Here is a 22174-nt window from a genome sequence, read left to right on the forward strand (position 1 = left end):
GAGCTCTGTGGTCCATTCATTCCTATATAGAAATCCCCATGAGCTCATCTACTCATGGTTAAATTCAGGTGGTAGGTAATGGGCCAGCTTTGATGGTTCTGCTGGGTGGCCTAGTTCTAAAAAAGCACAGCACCACCAATATCCTGCATTTGAGTTCCATTATAGCTACCCTCTGAGGGTTCTCCACAGCTTACAGTGGGATTTCACATGGAAATGTGGGCTCAGCAGACCTGGCTTACCAAGGTTGACTCCTAATGTTCATGCTAGGTGACCCACATGTGGCGAGTCAACGAATCTCCCTTTCCTTAAGATGGACAAGTAGGCAGTATCCACTTACTCCCATTTTCTTCTGCATGATCCTACAGTTCCCATGCCACCATCTGAACTCAGGCCATTTGTGACATAGTCAGGGCTTTAACTCTCTGAACCACGGATATAGTACTAATAAAGTAGTTTCGATGAGAATAATTGTATTGCTACTAAAGAATATTCAAAGCAATGCTACATGTTCACTGCTCATAGGTTCTCACTAAGATTATGATTTCAGCAAGTCATTAAGAAGGTCAGCCATATCACCTGTTACTGGCAGAAGATGAATGCCTTCGCTTTTCAAGCACCTTACCCCACATGGCCCTTCTTTTCAAGCACCTTATCCTACATATCCCTGGTGTAAATTTGAAGTCACCCATTAACTCCTCCAGACTGTTTTTTAATGTGAAAAATTATTCATATGTAAGGGAAGCCTATTCTGGAAATGGAAGATATAGATGGTTAGATACCTGCTATGTAAGCTAATACTATTGATGTCACAGTATAGGTTTTGATTGCTATGGCTAATGATCACTTTACCACTGGTTTTATTTAGGAGAAGATCTAAAAGAATGAGTGGTTGTTCATAACATGGAAGGATAAACAGAGCACCACCATTTTGACTATATATGAAACTGAGTACAGGAATAAGACTTTTAGTCTATTAGAGTAGCTAAGCTTGCTAAAACAAGTTATCTTTCTGATGAGGAAACTTTAATTTCTAATAAGATGGTTTTGGAGAATAATAAGGTGCATGCTAGGGGAAGCGTTATGCTCAAAGATGATCCTGATCAGGAGGGAATAAAATGAGACTATAACCTCTCTGGACCTTGAAGAGATACCAAGAAAGATACGTTGTTCAAATTAAGAGGATATCCTGAACATGACAGTGATGATCAGAGGTAAATAATAGGTTATCAGTCTGCAGACTATTACAAGTCTAGCCAATAACCTGAGGTCAGAAATAAACCCTGCACCTCTGTGGTAAAGACTTTAACCATTATGCAAACCCCAACCCTATGTGGTAGTTGCAGGAGAGTTTATAATCAATACAGATGCTCAAGTCTTGGATGATTGTACAAAATTTAAGTGAAACATCATCTATATTGTATGTGACGGTAATGGAGGATTTAGCAAAAGAAATAATACTGCATTTCTTAAGGCTTAGGTTAAGCTCATGATTATCATAACATACATTTAATTACTCCTTCCATTCCTGGAGATATTGTCTATCAGAATGAGATTTGAAAACCACCCCCTTTTGCAATCATCAACAAAAAATGCTTAGTCTTACATCCTTGATATTTTCTTTCATGTCAGGCAAGTGTGAGATAGAGAAGAGGGACACAGAACAGAGTCATGTGTGACACCACAGTGGATGCTTTTCTTTCTAATACAAGTACCCAATACCTGACTATGGGCTCTGTCTGAAAGCCAGATAGTTGTCTAGCAAGCTATACATTTTAATCTTGAGGTGGGGAGTGTTTGACAATAATCCCTACAATGAGGGTTATATTACAGGCCTTTGTAAGGTTAAGATAAGCAATTATGCCATTTATGCCCTTAATTCATGGTCTTGGTAGCTCTTTTGAAGAACTCATCCAGACTAAGAAGACAAGAATGGAATTTATGAAATTGAACTTGCGTACATCCAGGAATGCAGTTATTAGTTGAGCTATATTATATTTGATAGCCTTGAAATAATACTTTTAAACTAATAGACCAGTAAATCCAGAGTCAGTAGCAGGACCACCTTTATGCAAGAGAATGCCAATTGCTATTCTGCACAGCTCATGGACGTAAACTGTGGAGATTCACAGCTTGAAGTGTCACTGGATGGGTGTTGTTAGAAGGAACTTTGTGCTTCTCGGTAGATATCTGTGGATATTGTCAGGACCCATGGAAATGGCACTTTAAATTTTGGAATGTGTCAAAAGAACTTGGTAAAGACTAAGGAATGTCTGTGTGAGTTACAGAGGATATTGGATAAGTTGAAACTGGAAGAGAATTTGTCTACAAGGATATTAACAATCTCCTTCACAGTAGAAAAGGAAATACCATAAGACGCATGGTCAGTCCAGAATTGCTGGTTGTTCCTGAGCTTCCTAATGTCACTGAAGAAAGTCCTTAATGGTTGTTTTTGAATTTGTTGCACCCTTAATTCCATAATTAGCCTACTTTTGATAATGGTAAACTTGAGGGATTTACTAGCTTTAAATCCCTTTTATTATGATAAGGTGGAAACCGTTCGTATATTGCCATGATCATTTTCTTTTTTTCCATAAGTTTTGTCATATGGTTTTAGTTTTAAACTTGCTATTAGGTTTGTGTCAAACAAGCCAGGTGCTTCAATAATTTAGAGATAAGAAAAACTGAGAGCGGTAGGTAGCAACTTCAGATACATGGTTTGATGGGTATCTGTACCATTTCTGATTATCAGTAAGACTGGTAAATAGTTGCTATTTGGTTTTGGAATAATCTTTGAACATAGTGGAGTTGCTAAACACCACAAAGCAGAATTTCATCGAGAAGTTCATAGCCAGAAAGTTAGGCTGATGCAGCTAGAGGATACATTTGGTAATGCGATAATTAGAAGACTGACGTCTCTTGTAGGCATGGGGACAGTTTGATTAAGTGCATTGATTGCTTGTGGTACATTTCATGTGTGGAAAGTTAAAGTCATCCATAATAAAGATACTTGCTTCATTCAGTGACTTTTCTAGCTGGTTAAGGTATTCTGTATGCTCTGAAGAGGCTATAGATGAGGTTCTATAATGTGATGATTTATTTTATTGAGTATTACTGGGAGCTCAATCAGTGCCAAATTTATTTAATCTGGAATCTGCTAAGAAACAATGTAGTTACAAAGGGTTCATATTAAAAACACAAATGTTTACTTACCCGAACACCTAAATGCCGACACGTCTTTATTGAACCGCGAAAACACCAATCGTCCTGAAGCGCGAAATCCAAAATGTTGAATCATCATGGTTGGCCCTTCTGCAGTATAGATCCATAAGGTAAGTGTGTGATAGTTACGGAAGTTAGGGTTAGGGTGCGGGTTAAGGTAAGTGCATAGATGGTAATGTATGTTAGATTTAGTGTAGGGTTAGAAGTAGGGTTTTATTAAGTGTATGTGTGCGGATTATTTAGTTTGTTTGGGTATAGCTTTTTAAGGTAAGTGTGCAATAGTTACGCACCTTAGGGTTAGGGTGTGGGTTAAGTTAAGTGCATACATGGTGGCATATGCAAGATTTAGTGTACGGTTAGAAGTAGGGTTTAGTTTAGGGTTAGAAGTAGGGTTTTGGTTAGTGTATGTATGTGGTTTATTTAGTTTGTTTGTGTAGGTAGTATGTAGCAGATGGTGGGATGGGACAAGTATGACATTTCGAGTTTTTGAATTTCACGGTTTAGGGCGTTCGGTGTATTTGTGGTTCACGGAATATGTGTCAGCATTTAGGTGTTTGGGTAAGTAAACGTTCGTGTTTTTAATATGAACTTGTCACAAATTATGCAAATGTCTATACCTTAAAGAAGAAGAAGGGGATATACATGTGTATGTATCTTTTGGAAACTGACACCATTATCTTCTGTCAAAGTTTCTGAATGTATATTACATGCTCTACTCTCCAGTACAAGTTTTAATGTCTGAATATAAGCAGCAATGAAAGATGCATGCTTGCAGTCCTGGGTCTTGCCTATTTTATTATATTTTTAATACAAATTTTTCATTGACCACATACTCTTTCTGCAATATGACAATAGACATTTTTTAATATGAATTATTGCTTATAGTATTATTTAGGGAGTAGATGTGGTGAAGGTGGATGAGTTTAAATACTTGGGATCAAGAGTTCAGAGTAATGGTGTGTATGAAAGAGAGATGAAGAAGACAGTACAGGCAGGATGGAATTGGTGGAGAAGAGTGTCAGGAGTGATTTGTGAAATACGAGTAAGAGTGAAAGGGAAGGTCTACAAGAGGGTAGTGAGGCCAGCTATGTTATATGGGTTGGAGACAGTGGCATTGACAAAAAGGCAGGAGTCAGAGCTGGATGTGGCAGAGTTAAAGATGTTAAGATTTGCACTGGATGTGACGAGGGTGGACAGGATTAGGAATAAGTATATTAGAGGGTCAGCCCAGGTTGGAAGGTTTGGAGACAAAGCCAGAGAGGCAAGATTACTTTGGCTTGGACATGCGCTGAGGAGGGATGCAGAGTATATTGGGGAAAAGATGCTAAGGATGAAGATGCCAAGTAACAGGAAAAAAGGAAGGCCTAAGATAAGGTTTAATGATGTGGTGAGAGAGGACATGCAGGTGGTTGGTGTGAAAGAGCAAGATGCAGAGGACAGGAAGAAATGGAAACAGATGATCCGCTGTGGTGGCCCCTAATGGGAGCAGCCAAAAGAAGAAGACGCTTATAGTATTATTTAGAAATTATCTATAAGTCTTAATTGAGCAAAATTAGTTTTCATAACAGCAGGACATGTCAGGGGCCATAAATCTGCTCAGCATGACTGACAATAATAAGTGCTGTAATTCACAAATTGGCTAATTTAACAGATGCAGGCAGCTCAACAGAACTCACAAATATTAGGCCCAAAGTGACATTATCCCCCTTTCCAAAAAAAACAGCTATTGACACCCACACAATATGGCTTCCATCCATCTCGCAGTAAAACCACTGCACTTTTACCTTCATATGGACAATCAATAAAGCCAAGGTTAATGGTAAATTACTTTTCTCCTTATTCTTAGATTTATCGATAGCCATTGGCACCATTGACACCATCTCCAACAGTAAACTCCTAAATCAGATGTATTCCTTATGTTCATCACAATCTTCCTTCCAATGGCTCAGCAGCTACCTATCTTACAGACAACAATCTGTTAAATGGCAATCTACTCTCTCTATATATATCTGTCTTTTCCTACCTTCTCATTACTGCAGGTGAACCATAAAGTTTCATCCTTGGTGTTCTCATTTTTAACAATGTCACCAACACCTCCACACATCTCCCTAACAAGCCTAACTAATACTATATGCAGACCACTCTGCTCTTATATGCTTCTCTGACAGTTTAAAACCAACTTCAACAAATCACTTAAGAAGCATTTAATACCACTGAAAATAGTTCTGTAATGTTCAACTTATTCTCAACTCAAATAAGGCAAAATTACTGTTATTCTTTCCCAAATCACTCAACAATGAAAACAGCAATTTCAAAAGTAACTTGCTAAACAACATCAAAATTGAGGTCAACTCCCATACTAAACTGTTAAGAATGACAGTAGATGATAACTTTGAATTTGGCTGCCATGTTAAAAACTGAATAAAAAAACACACCCAAAACTAAGTATGTTATATAGAGCCAAACCCTTTCTCACCAACACAGCTAAAGTAACTCCGGACACTACCTGTGTCCTTCTATCACTACTCTGTGGTTCACTCACGCCCACAAATCTTCAGGCCTCAAAAGAAGTAAAGTTTGAACAATGCTATAACAAAGTTGTAACATTAAAACCAAAAAGAACGGGAAGAACAATTGTCGAAAAATGATGAAAACCAAGAAGAAGACAATAAAAAGTAGCACTGCACCACTCTTAGCTATAAAAATAGACTCCTGGATTTATTATTCTTTAATGCAATTCAATAAAAAACAAGCAGCGTTTTCGTCCAGGTATTCCTCAGACTTCATCAGACATTAAATCAATTAACCATATATATACACACATGTAATTAATACAATTAGTTAATAAAAACAAATACTAGTATTTAAAAGGGAAATGACCCAAAATGTTTGGTGAATACGTGAAATAAAATACATGTAATACTACAAATCTCCAATACTAATTTAATAAAATCAACCATAAATACTATTTTCTTGTGCATTAATAAACCCATTGATATTATTTAATCTATGAAAGGTCCGTATTCAAGTATGCATTTTTCAAACTATATAAGATGTAAAACATAAAGCCATTTGTGTATTTTTTCCTAAACTATAGTTATTTTGAATATTTTAAACCACTCACAGTTTCGCAAGCCTGAGCTTTAAAAGTGGTGTCAAAGAAATGTTATCATTGAGACCTGCGGACTTATTAGCCTAAAGTGCTACTTGCCAAAAGGTTTCTCTATAGGCCAATTGAGATTCCCAACGTCCACCCCTCAAATCCTTTTTCTACCTTCTCAATAACAAAAAAAACAAACTTAGCATCAGGACATAAACAAGATGTCTGAATAGGGCACTGTGGTTGTTTTTATTGTTAATAGTATTCATGTGTTCATATATCCTATGTTTGAGTTGCCTCTCTGTTTTCCCCAAATAGAAACTTTGACATACACTTCAAATAACTAGGTAAACCACCCCAGAACTATTGCAGTTAAAATAACTAGGAGAAATCAAAACTTTTTCTCTAGAGGCTACCAGAACTTCTTCCTTCTGTATAATGTAGCGACACTGCTTACAAGCCCTACACGTGTTTGTCCCCTTTCTCTTTTGTGAAAGAATGGACTCATAATTGGCTTTTTCCAACAATTTTTTTATGTTCTGATCCTTCTGAAAACCACCTTGATAGATTTGTTTTTAAGGTTGGGTAAATCGGTGAGGTCAAAAAATTTCTTACACTCATTTTCGACAATAGCATTAATATGGTATGCATTACCACTTAAATTGGTAATAAAAGATCTATTGTAACTTCTGTCAATATGACTAAATGCTCCATGTTGGTTAGAAAAATCAAGACCTCTTCCCAAAATTGGTATGTATTTGTCCTTCCTACCCTGTGATACTTCTTGTCAAAGTTTAATAATTAAATCCTCAGGGTAGCCTTGTTTCAGAAACATTCCTTTCAGTAGGGAATATTCAAGCTCAAAATCAGTTTCAGTCGACGTCATGTGACTTGCATGCACATACTGTCCTTTAAAATCCCTTTCTTCTGAAAGAAAGGGTGTGCAGTCATGAAACTGATTTATGTGTTGGAAAAGGTGGGTTTTCTATAAATGGAAGTTTTAAAGCCTTGTTCATGTTTGCTAATTAAGACATCTAAATAGTTCACCTTGTCAAAACTGGTCTGGTAGGTAGATTTAAAGAATGTAGTAGTTTGATTAATATAATGAACAAATTTATCTAATTCCTCTAAACTACCTGTCCAAAAAATACAGATGTCATCCAAAAACCTAGTGTATAAGTTCCAATTTTGGACATATTCACTGTTATACAATTTTTTTTCTCCCATATCAATACCACCATATCTGCAAGAATGGGGGCACAACTAGCCCCCATTGCCACTCCAGCCTCCTGTTTGAAGAACTCCCCTTCAAAATACATAAAGTTATTTTCCAAGACAAGGTCCTCTATTTCCAAACACATAAATATATCATTCTCAGTAGTACCAGGACTATTCCTAAGGGCTTCCTCAAGCCAGGCTAATCCAGTGTCATGAGGAATTACTGAACATAAGTCAACAACGTTGACTGTAACAAATATTAGTCCTGGTGTATTTAGTTCATGTTTGACCTTACTCAAAAATTCCCATGAATCCTTGAGTAGGTAAACCTCCCTACCCCATAACACCTTAAGTTTCCAATCAAGGAACTTAGCTAAAGGTGCAATTTTAGCACCTTCTGAGGCCACAATGGGTCAGAGAGGGGGGTCCCCAATGCACTTATGAATCTTAGGTATCCCGAAAATTGAGGGTACCCTTGGATAATTATTCTCCAAATATTGTTGTGTTTTAAAATTTATAACACCTTGGTCAAAAAGATCCTCATTAATGGAGACCTTACTATATCTACTACCATCGTTAAGGATAGAAAACATTGTGCCTTCATATATAATCTTGTCCATGAGGACAACCCCCCCACTCTTATCGGATTCCATAACACGAATAGATGGATTAGAACACAAGTGACCTAAAACCTGCCTCTGTTTAATATCCAGGTTGGAATATACCCTGTTGTTTTCAGACATCTTCCTAATTTCATTTTCCATAACGGATTCTGCATTTTTAAGTTGTGGGTGTACTGGAGGGTTAAATACACTATTTTCTTGGGTATATCAGAATCCAAATAAATGTGCTGATCTCCAAAGTTATTTTCCAGATTCAACTTTCGAATAAACATCTTTAAATCAAAAATAACCTGAGTCAGATTACTTTTCCTTTTAGGAACAAATTTAAAACCTTTGACAAAAAGATAAAAAAGTTCACCACTCTGCTCTTATATGCTTCTCTGACAGTTTAAACCAACTTCAACAAATCGCTTAAGAAGCATTTAATACCACTGAAAATGGTTCTGTAATGTTCAACTTATTCTCAACTCAAATAAGGCAAAATTACTGTTATTCTTTCCCAAATCACTCAACAATGAAAACACTAATTTCAAAATTAACTTGCTAAACAACATCAGAATTGAGGTCAACTCCCATACTAAACTGTTAAGAATGACAGTAGATGATAACCTTGAATTTGACTGCCATATTAAAAACTGAATAAAAAAACACACCCAAAACTAAGTATGTTATATAGAGCCAAACCCTTTCTCACCAACACAGCTAAAGTAACTCTGGACACTACCTGTGTCCTTCCATCACTACTCTGTGGTGCACTAACCCCCACAAATCATCAGGCCTCAAAAGAAGTAAAGTTTGAACAATGCTATAACAAAGTTGTAACATTCACAACAAATATAATATATTGTTCACATTACTGGTCTGCAGCCAAAACTCTAAATTGTTTAGAATTACCCCACCACCTGACATACACCCAGCTAATTATAGCACACACAATTGTACAGGATCCTTTACCCTGTGCAGTATTACAAATCACTCTTCAAATCTACCACCCAACAGACTATTACAATCTAATGATAAGAAACTCCTTGACATCCAAAAACCACCAAGGTTTGCCAGAAAAAAAAAACAACAACAACACTCAAACTTGGTAGCCAAATTCTGGAACTCAATTCTCTTCCTTTAAAAATTAGATATACTTCTCAATATCAGTCTTTCAACTCTACCGTGAATGTTTTCCTGACAAAAATACAGCAGTGCTCCACCTCTTCTCCAAGTTAATAACACAACCACCTGGTAACGTATCTTCCTACAGTCCGCCATATCAGTCCACTCCCCTTCAGTCCCAACACCTTTCTGTCTCCCCCTGAAGCTCTACAATTATTACTTGAACACACTCTCACAGAATCTCCTCCTTGTGAATATCCATGTAATAATGATACTATATCTCACACTTGTAAATAGAAGCTATTGTGGTTTTTCTGTATGCATTTTTTCTGCACCGCAGTATATGTTTTCTGTATGCTATTCTGTACATTGTTTGTATCATTCTGTATTATATTGTATAATTCATACATTATTTATGTAATTGTTTGAGCTTTTTTCCTTGGGACGCCACTAGAAATGAGCATGACACTAGTTGGACTTTACTGGTAAACAAATGGCAATAAATACATACATACATACATACATACATACATACATACATAAATAAATAAATAATAGTATGGTAACTTAAATGGCTACTGGAATAGAAATGTATATGGAGTGTCATAGATGAGTTCAGTCTGCTTATCTGAAATGCAGAAAATAATGGACTAACTCATTGCTCCCTCAAAAAAATAAATAAAAAAAAAAAGATTTAAAATAGACAGTTGTAATAAGTTGCATGTTCATAGTAGTATCTCACTTTAGAATTCTTTTGGTCTGCTTAAAATTAACAGAACTTCTACTTCTAGCACTGCCTGCCCAGTGATGTGGCTATGTCCACTCTGCATGCACTGCACTTTTTAGCTGTTACCTTTATTTCTGTTTGCTCTTAAACTAGTCAGTCATGCTTCAATTGCCACTCTTAGACATACTAATGTTCATTTAATTTGGTGATATGCTCGCTGCATATTGTCGGTTTACTTTGATTAGTAATTTATTCACTTATTTATTTATATTTAATTTTAAACTTGTTCCATTCACTCAATGTCCCAATCTATGCAAAATGGAATTGTAAGATTCGTATGATATCATCTCTGTACCTGGCCAGACATGCACCAGATAAATAACTAGTCACAGCTTTAAAGAATTAGAGACGTTTTTTTCAAGGATAATGATTATTAAATGTAAAGAGCACAACAGCAAATAATAATTAAATCTCAAGTTAGCCTAGGGAATAGCTTTACCAAATGACACTACACATGCTGCCTTATATGGGAAAACAACATGGATGCAAACTGCCAAGTAATAATTTATACAAACTTGGCTTTTAGACAAATGGCATCAAAATATCTCTCAGGAAGCTAAGCAAGCCTGAAGACAAAAACCTGATTCAGATCAGGTAAAGAAAGAAAGAATGAAATAATCAGAAAAAAGAAGTAACATGTTTTATTAAGAATAACCTTGATAGGCTTCTGCATCAAAGTCTTGAAGCAGTTGTTTTGGGCAGTTTATTTAATGAAAACAAAGGCTGCATACATTACATTTCTTCAGTATACCAGAACTGTAGGCTGTCTATTGTCTATGGTACAGGCAGTCAAAGCACAATAGCAGGTGGTACCTCATTGCTTCATTTTATTTATTTATTTATTTATTTTGTATTTGTTTTCCGGGGTATAACATTGATCTCCATAGACCCAGGAAAATCACCAACAAAATGGACATATTGTACAACAACAAAGAAAGTTTTACAACTTGAGGGCAATGAACCATTACCCAGGCTGTCAGAATCAACAGAGGATGAGCAACAATTAACGGAAGGGCAACAAACAGAGTAGAGGAGGTAACAATTACCCCTATTCAGGTTTTATTTAGAGGGGAAAATAACTTTGCAGTTATAACCTATGAACAAAAAGATTTCAGAGTGTATAATTACTCCTCTTTTTTGGTGGATCCAGTACTTGTTGAACTTTTAGCTAAGGGACTAACTTTTGCCCCTTCTAGTAAATTTGGCATAGCTAAAACTATTTTAGACTTTAAAATGTTTGTAAGAAAATTGAACCTGTCTGCATTTTAGGCATTGGGGATTACAGCAATGATGAATTTAGGATATTGAGTATGTATAATCCACCCCTTAACCCATCTAGTGCTATGTTTGAATGAATATGTGAATTAGATTTTAGAGCACTTGCCAATTCACATAATGATAGAAATGGAAGGAGGTTTTGTAACCAGAATGTTAACAGAGCAGAATGGGGAGCATTGAATGAATTACACAAAATGCCAGTGAGAGTGATGAAGCCAGATAAGGGAGGTGGGATGGTTGTGATGGATTTAAGTGAGTATAACCATATAATTAAACAAATATTATGTTCTGAAACTTACGTAAAAGTGACTAAATAAAATTAACACAGCACATAGATGGATTAAGTCTTACCTCAATGATTTATTCATTGAGGCAAAAATAGATGTCACTTTGTACTACTTGAGCATTGCAGCACCTAGGACACCTGTCTTGTTCAGCACCCCAAAAGTACATAGACGTATTGAAAACCCACAAATGAGGCCATTGGTGGATGCTAGAAATTCCATTACTTATTCATGCACCAAAGTAGTAGGTACTATTTTGAAGAAATATGTCAGCCAGGAGTCCCAAATCTGTAAAGATTCTTGGACATTTCTGAAGATATTTTGGAAGCTGCGGTGGTGCAGCGGTAGCGTTGTCGCCTCACAACCAGAGGTTTTCCTGTTCCATTCTCAGCTGGAGTGCCTTCTGTGTGGAGTCTGCATGTCCTCCCCGCAGTCAAGTGGCATTCAAAAGACATGCGTGAATGGGCGTGCCTTTGTTGAAGGTTAGACATTGAGCTGGCACCTCGGCATCGTTAAAATCTACTGCCAATCATTAGCGGACCGGAATTCCGCTGTGGCGACCCCTAACTGTGAAAAGTGAAAGAAGAACAACAACATTAATATTTTAACATTTCAAGCAGAGTATAATTTCCTGACAGTTGATGTAAAATATTTATACACATCTATTCCACACATGAAAGGTACTGAATGTGTGGCATTTATGATGAGATAAAAAGGTGCACCACAATCAGAAATAACATTAGTGGAAGAGTTATTAGATATAACTTTGACAAATAATTATCTCATCTTTAAAGATGATTATTTCTTACAACAAGTAGGGGTAGCAATGGGCTCACCATGCAGTGGAAGCATTGTCAACCTAGTCATGGCATACTGGGAGTTGGAATACATCACAAAAAACAGACAAAATAGTTATCAAATATATTTGTATATGTGTTTTTTGGATGATATTTTCATTATTTTAAAGGGTGACAACAACAATGCAGTTGAACTACTAAACTATTTTAATAATAGTACCAATTCACTTATAATTACTATAAGGATGTCATGGCTTATTTGGACATTGAACTGAGAAAGGATAGGGTTTACAATAGATGTATAGCTAGAATATTCAGAAAAGCACATACTCCAATACAGTCCTACATTTTCCAGCTCTCACCTGTTTAATCAGAAAAGGTCAGTCATCGAGGGCCAGCTGGTGAAAGCAGCTAGGATGGTAACAGTAGATGATGATTTCATAGCAGAATGTGACTGTTTGAGAGAAATGTTTACCAAAAGGGGATATCCTGACTCACTTATTCTACAATTGGTAGAAGAAGTCAGAATGAAAATGCATGGAGTAGTATATAAACCACTCCTGAATAGGGAATATTCACCTGGGATAGCCCTGAACAATGAGTCAGATGCCACAAATGTAGAGGTAACCAACACTGAGTCTAATAAATACATACTTAGTTTTATTACACCATTTAGTACAGATGCATATAGTTTAATGAGTATTATCCGTAAGAATTGGGACCTTATTGTTGGCAAGTCAACAAAAATAGGGGAATGACCATACATGATTTTTAAGAGATGACAACATCTAAAATATTTATTAGAACATAGTGGACCCCGGAGGGTTAGACACCCAGGTATGTTCAGGTGTGACATGTGCCCATATTGTAAACACATAGACACAGGTCAAACATTTATAGTAAGAGACATAAGATATTCCCAGGGATTCATGAAGCTAAGTGCAAGGACAGCATTAGCCTTGCACCGACCATGCGGCATAGAGATGGCGCAGCAGCACCACATGCATATTAATGAAGGAGCGCTGCCGCAATGTCCACATGCATAGCAAACATGCGCAAGTGCAGGTGGCGTGTCTAAGTGCTGCATGGAGACGTGAACATGTCAGCTGCAGATGCGCAACCTAAAATGCTGACTAGTACAGCCTGCCTCTAATAATAAACACTCCTGTCAGTGTCCGTGGATACTGAAATGTATGCAAAGCATAGAAGACAGTTTTGCGAACACCAAAATAAAAAGTAAACACAAAGGCATGTAGCTGAATACTGAGTCCCCGTCCCTTGAACAAATAACATTTAAAACCCCGTGCCCATATTCCATTGTAGTGTTGATTGTTATACCAAGTGGAAGCGAAATGCAGCATGTTAGCGCTCTGCTGCCATTTGCTAAGCCTAGCCCAATGGTTAGGGTTACCATGTGTCCCACATTGTGAGTCCCCCTCTGTGCAGTTGTGTCCATACCAAAACCATTATAAATGTTAAATGTCCTGCGATTGTAGGACATAACTATGTCCCATATTTTATATAATAGTTCCATACAATACTTATTTCTGTATGTAAAATACCTAAATGTTACAAGAAACAGAATAAGCAACTAAACCAAACAGAATAAGCAACTAAACTGCTACAACAGTAAGCTATCATTTAGGCATAAAACTAAAGTACTATCCTTTGTACTGACCGTGGGTATGTGTTGGCCTGTAAAATCTGATGCGTGTCCCAAAAATGTCCCATTTTGGTCATATGAAAAGGTGGCAACCCTACCAATGGTCAGAGCATTCGCTCAATATCTGCCCATCCGTGGTCCAAGTCGTCCTTGTCTGGACGGCCCAAAGATGAACGGGTATTACCTGGGTCTACCTACCATGTCATGAAAGATAAGTATTTGCGTGTACCTATGTGCGTGAAGTACAGCATGTAGAAGATCAAAATGCTAGGGTCATTCTCACAACCATATTGGTACCAGAGATATGTAGTGTATGCAATGGGTTTTGTTGACTGTGCCATGGCCCTTCAACCAGAGAAGGGATGGATGGTGCGTGTGTGTAATATGGGTGTGGGGGGTGACGGGTAATGTAATAATCCAGCAAGGGAAGAGTGGGTCAGATGCACAATAGGTGAACTGGAGGTGTACGAGGGAGCAGTGGGTGAATCAGAAAGAAAACCAAAGAACAAACATTCACATCTGCAATACAACCTGACAGGCCATACTGTAGAACACAATCCCACAAACATATGAACATTAAAATGTGCAATGTACAGAAACGTTAGCAGCACATACCCACATAATGATCTGGCCTGAACTGAGCCATCCAACCCCAACACACCTGGATACATAATTGAATACCCATCATCCCCTCCACAGCACACCACCCCCTTCCTGAACATCCACCAAAACCACCCATACTCAGGCTGCTAGCTTGGCGCAGCCATATCTGCACATAGTGATCCTTACTCATATCTAGTAGGCAGTCTCACCCTAGGCAGTCTCAGGATTGCAAACTATTTATCCCTTGTATGTATAACCCTACCTCATTTTCATAAAGCCAAAAGAATCAAGGTCATTGGTCCCCACAATTTTTGGATATCCCTCATGGGATAAGTATCTGTTCTAAACATTAGACTTGGTGTCACAACACGATGTCCAGCCCCGTAGACATCTGGACACAAGTTGTATGAGCAGTAGTTGTCCACAACTCTGCTCAGCCTCCAGCCGGTCCTGCAGAACCTATGACCTGGGATTAAACACCTGACCATGATGAACGTCTCCCCACGTGCATTATTGGGAATATATACCTTTCACATTCGCATAGTGGCAGTCGGATATAGGGTGATTAAGGTGCTTTAAAGCAGATGTAAGTAGGGTTACCACCTGTGCCACTTTGCAAGGGACAGTCCCTTTTTGGGCAGTTATGTCCTGACCAAAAATAACAAAATGGCAAATGTCCTGAGATTTTAGGAAATAATTATGTCCCATATGTCATGTAACAGTTGCATACAATAGTTATTTCTGTATGTAAAATACCTAAATGTTACAAGAAACAGAATAAGCAACTAAACTGCTACAAGAATAAGCTTTCATTTAGGCAAAATAGTAAAGTTCTATCCTTTGTACTGACTGTGGGTATGTGTCGGCCTGTAAAACCTGATGTGTGTTCTGAAAATGCCCCACTATGGCCATTTGAAAAGGTGGTAACCCTAGACATAAGCGGGTATGCAAGCGTGTATGTGCAACAGTAAATGGCGGTGATTCAATGGTATAGGAAATGTAAATAAGCATGTAGGTGTATATGCATGTGTATGGACAGACCAATATATTTATATACATACACACACATATATATATATATATATATATATATATATATATATATATATATATATATATATATAGGAAGAATGAACATGGTCACAATATAGCAGTCATTATGAATGTGAAGATAAACAGCAGCAGAACCCCCCATAATATTTAGTGCTGTTATATCAAGTTGTCCACAGGTGAGCACACTTCTGCATCCCCAACCACAGGTAGGATGCTAAAAGTAGAACTAACTATGTCCCCATGCAAAGTCTGATTTTCAACTAGGTACAGGGCAGTCCCAGTCCTCAGTCGGACAAGCCTAAACCCTGATAACCACATGAACACCCTGACAATTAAATACACGTATTTGCCAGGACTGTAGGCTTTGGAGGTCTGAATATACTTTGAGTGAGTCAACATGCGGCACGGGTCCAGAGCAGTAGGGAAAGGCGCATGTGTAGTAGTGTGGTTTCCCCAACAGGAAAATGGATGCCTACTGTGTTAGTGAAGTGTTAAGGTGTTTGTTTGGGTAATTATGAACCATGGGTATACATATAAATGAAGCAGAACACCAATAGTGTAGTGGTTAGAGCATCTGACTATCGAGCAGACGTTGCCGGTTCGACTGCAGCACACACCATTTATGACGTGTAATCCGTATATGAGCATATCTTGCTAATTTTATGCTGTATAATGATATAATACCAATGAAATGTGAAATGGGGTGACGTATCACAGTAAGAATGTAGAAGGATTTTGCGTGACGTGAATCGGCGGTTAAACGGAAAACCACAACTGTAAAGTGTTGTACTCACCCTTTGTCCAACGGCCCTTGTTCCACCCAGCAACACAATATACCGCATCGGCCAGGCCCAACGCCAGGACCCTACACATCACAATCAATGTGATTTACCACTAAGCCACGGCAGTTATACCTAACGTCGATGTTATCACAAACATAGCAGACAGCACAGTCATTCAACAGTATGATCAAAGTAATCAAATCATATAGATGTGTATGCATGCGTACGTACACACACACACACACACACACACACACACACACACACACACACACACACACATATATATATATATATATATATATATATATATATATATGTATATATATATATATATATATATATATATATATATATATATATATATATATATACACACATATATCCGTAACCAGTCAGGAGGAGAAGGTAACCTCACACAACACAATTCCAGTATCACATAGTCCCACCACAACAGCGAACCAAACACATAAAAACACAAAAACATACTTGGAGGCTATAAACAAAAATCTACCCAAGCAACAGAGACCTCCAATAAAGACATCCAAGCAAACGCTACCCCAAAACAAAACACATACAACACATAGCACACAAAGTCAGTGTGCCAAGCAGTCACAGCCCTTAAGGCTGAATAACACACCTGATACTCTTGTAATAGGTGACTCTATTGTCAGACACACTGACGTCCCGCTCACCAGGCTGAATAAAGAGAAGGTCACAGTGAGCTGCCTGTCGGGCACTAGGATCCACCACATAACGCAAGCACTCAGGTCACTCCAAAGCAAATACAAATATGACTCAGTCATTGTACATGCTGGCGTGAATGACCTGAGATGTACCTCCCTCGACTACATGAAAAGAGACATAGAGGAGCTCTCTGATCATGTAGCCCAGGCCGGTATGACCCTGACCTTGAGCAGCATCTTACCCTCACCTAGAATGATGCCACAGTATAAAGACAAAATGATCGATTTTAACAATTGGCTAAAATCTTGGTGTCATTCAAAGGGGATCCAGTGTCTGTCAGCCTGGGATGACATGCTCGACAAGCCACGTTGCTTCGCTAGGGACAGCTTGCACCTGTCACCCCTGGGCTTTCGGATATTGGCAAAGGCTCTTGTCACCCCATAGTGCTTTTTTTAGGCAAGGCTCAAAAGTCAAACTCACCTCCATAGACACCACATGGAACAAGAAACTAAGGGTAATGCTGCTAAACGCCAGAAGTCTTAACCTCAAGATGCATGCACTTGAAGCTCTCCTCAGTATGGAGAACATCGATATCTGTGCAGTGACAGAAACCTGGTTCAAGGCTCCAGAGAGCACGCCAGCACTACCAGGTTATACATCATATCATGCTTTTCGGCCCCAAAACCTGGACCGAACCACAAAAGGAGGGTGAGTTTCCATATTTATCAAGGATATCCACACCTCCAGGTTAGTGGCATTGCACAAAGTATCGGAGACCATCCATGTGCAACTGACAGTGGGCAAGACTGCTTTTCAGTTTATAGCATCCTACAGACCACCCTCTCAAAGTCAGGAATCCCACTTGGCTTTCCTGAAAACATTGGAGAATATGAAGATCTCTCCGAACACCATTATATTGGGCAACTTCAACTACCCAAACATAGACTGGGAGCATTATTCAAGCCCCACCACCTTAGCCCAAAGGTTCCTGGAATTTATAAACTCAAATGCTATGGAACAACTAGTTACCACTCCCACAAGAGGGGAAAACATACTAGACCTGATCATTACCAACATGGGGACTCTATGCTCCATACCAGAAGTATATCCCTCATTGGTAAGATCAGACCATAAATGAATTTCACTGGATATCCACATCCCGACCCCACCCCCAGCCCAGAAAACCACAGTGAAAAACTTCTCAAAAGTGAACTTCACACTTCTCAAAACCAAAGTGGAATCCTTCAAGGCCCCAGGGCCAGTGGAAACTACGGCCCAAACTGCAGAATCCTATATAAATGCATTCTACGGACATCTCCAGGAATGCATGGATCATGCTATCCCAAACAAAATCAAGACCCAATCATCCAAAGGCAGGCGTCCAGTCTGGTGGACCCCAGCCATAAATAAACTGTACAAAAGAAGGAGGAAGCTACTACATGATAGAGCAAAATCCCTAAAAGGGAAGGCATCTCTGATCAGTACTAGCAAAAAATTACGATCCCTCATAAAATCCTCCAAGGCCAGCTTCGAGAGAAAAATTGCACAGGACACTAAAGACAATCATAAGGCTTTTTTCAGTTATGTTATGAACCTGGGATGCAACTCCCAGACTTGTTCTCAGTTGATTCTAGGCGACAAAAAATACACTGAACCCACAGACATCGCCAATATCCTGGCAGACAAGTTTAGTGCAAACTTCTCCACCCCCTCCCCCCCAAAAGAGCAAATATCTATCCCGGCAGAGTGCAACCTCCCAAACATCTCTGATGCTCAGGTGAAGACCGCCCTCTCCAAAGCAAAAAAGACTGCTTCCATGGGACCAGATGGCATCCCGGGTTGCATCCTACATGAACTCCAAGAAGAACTAATCCCTCAAGTAAAACTGCTGTACAATCTCAGCCTCACTACAGGATATGTGCCCAAAGAATGGCGTACAGCAACAGTGGTCCCACTCCACAAAGGTGGTGCTTCTGCGGACCCTGGAAACTATCGCCCCATAAGCCTGACTAGCCTAGTCTGCAAGGCTATGGAGAGGATCATCATGGAACTCATAAACAAAGACATTGGGGACCTACAGACACTAGATCCTACCCAATTTGGCTTCGTCAAGGGCAGATCCTGCCTTTTGAACCTAGTCGACTTCTTTGAAACAGTCACCAAGGCCATAGATGAAGGGAAGGTAGTCCACACAGCCTATCTGGACCTCGCAAAGGCATTTCACACAATACCCCACTCGGGCATCATAGATAAGCTATCCAGCCTAAATATAAACCCATATGTCACAAGATGGGTCGCAAACTGGCTCAAAGACAGAACCCACAGAGCCATGTCAGACTCGAAACCGGTCACAAGTGGCGTCCCACAAGGTTCTGTCCTGGGACCTCTGTTGTTCGGTATTTACTTTTCTGAGGTACAGGCCAACGTGGGAGGACTATGGCTCACCAAGTTCGCAGATGACTGCAAACTGGGCGCCATAATTGACTCTCCAGCTGACACAAACATCCTTCAAAAAGGTCTCGCAGAGATGGATAACTGGTGCCAGAGCCATGGTCTAAAGCTAAATGCCAAAAAGTGTATAGTCATACCCTTTGGCAAAACAATGTGCCCACAAATTACCACATAGGTGGTAACCCATTAAGTACAGAGAAAGTAATTAGGGATCTGGGGACCCAAGTTGATAGCAATCTCTCCTTTGACAACCACATTGCCAAAGTGGTTAGAAAGACCTTCTACATAACCCACCTCATCATGAAAGGATTCACATCTAGATCAAGAGAGGTAATCGTGCCCCTTTATTCATCCCTCATCAGACCCATCATAGAATACAATGCCCCCTTTGGGATGTACCTTCCCCGACACCTGCAGCAATTAGAAAGACCCCAAAAGTACCTCACCAGAAGGATCAAGGGACTCAAACAGATGCCATATGCTGCTCGGTTAAAAAAACTACAGCTCTACTCAGTTGCATACCGCCTACTTCGAGGTGATCTATGCCTGACATATAAAGCTATGTCCAACCCAAAATTAATGAACATGCTCCACCTCAGTAAATCTAAATCCCTTAGAGCCACGCGCTCGAGGGACTTGAATCTCAGCACAGAAATAAATAGAACATGCTGGAGGGACAGATTCATAACCCAGAGGTTCCCTTCGCTCTGGAATAGAATTCCAGTTCATGTTAGGCAGAGCACCTCACTGACTATCTTCAAGAAGAATCTTGATGAGTGGATGGGGGATCGTAGGTTTGTCCCGGGGATTACTTCCATGTCACTATTAGACAGAGGCACAGTAAACTAAACTTTAAAAAGGGCACAGTATACTCAAATCAAGGGGTGGCGTAAGCCAAACACAATCGGGCTAGGCTTATAAATGCCCCAGGGCAGATAGCCTAGTATGAACCTATGAACCTATATATATAGGGTAACCACCTGTGCCACTTTGCGAGGGACAGTCCCTCTTTGGGCAGTTGTGTCCTGTACAAATAATGTACAATGGCAGATGTCCGAGATTTAATGATGAAATACCCTATATTTATGTAATAGTTGCATAAAACAGCTATTCTGTATTTGAAATACCTAAATGTTATACGAAACAGAATAAGCAACTAAAATGTTACAAGAATAAGCTGTCATTTAGGCCAAAAAGTGAGGTTCTGTCCTTTGTACTGGCTGTGGGCATGTTCTGCCCTGCAAAATTTACATATATATATATATATATATATATATATATATATCTATATATATATATATATATATATATATATATATATATATATATATATATATATATATATATATATATACAGAACGGGCAAGTGAACAAGAAAGCATTCATAATGAATGCGAAGTAAAACAGTGCAACACTCATATTATCTAGTGCTGACATATCAAGCTGGCCAGAGGTGGCCAAAATCCTTATGTCTCTAACCACAGGTAGGATGCTAACAGTGGGAGTAACCTTGTCCATGTGCTAAATCTGACTTTCAAATGGGTACAGGGCTGTTCCAGTCCCCAATCAGACAAGCCTAAACCTGGATAACCACATGAACAACCTGACATTCAAACACACATATGTGCCAGGACTATAGGCTTTGGAGGTCTGAATATACCCGGAGTGAGTCAACATGCGGCATGGGTCCAGAGCAGTAGGGAATGGTGCATGTGGTAGTAGTGCGGTTTTCCCAACGGGGAAATGGATGCCTGCTGTGTAAGTGAAGTGTTGAGGCATGTGTTCAGGTAACTATGAACCATGGGTATACATATAAATGAAGCAGAACACCAATAGTGTAGTGGTTAGAGCATCCGCCTAATGAACAGGCATTCACGGTTCAAGTTCGACTATAGCACATATAATCTTCCTTGTGGAATGGATGTCGCTCTGCTGTAAAGCCGACATTTAAACATGTAAAAGTGAATGTGTGTATCGCATGGGACTATTAACCAGATCCCTTCAATCAAAGTGGTACTGTCATAATGAATAAGGCACAAGTAAGCACAAATAAGTGGCAGTAAACATATGTAACGCACAGTAAGCATAGGTATTTTTGTATATACAGATTTAATATATATATATATATATATATATATATATATATATATATATATATATATATATATATATACACACACACACACACACACACACACACACACACACACACACACACATATATATATATATGTGTGTATAGATATATATCTACATACATTAAATATATATATATATATGTATATATATATATATATATATATATATATATATATATATATATATATATATATATATATATAGAATAAACATTGTAGCAATAAAGCATACACAAGGGATGTGAAGCGAATAAAGAGCAAATATGGTATTATATAGTGTTGCCAGCGTATGTCATAAAAAGCTGCCCAGGAGTGAGCAGACCGCTACTCACACCACAGGCAGGGTTTTACCAGTGAGAGTTTTTTTAAAAATCATTTTTTTGA

Source organism: Protopterus annectens, chromosome 3.part1 (assembly GCF_019279795.1).
Source record: "Protopterus annectens isolate FY-2018-M chromosome 3.part1, PAN1.0, whole genome shotgun sequence".
Lineage (NCBI taxonomy): Eukaryota > Metazoa > Chordata > Ceratodontiformes > Protopteridae > Protopterus > Protopterus annectens.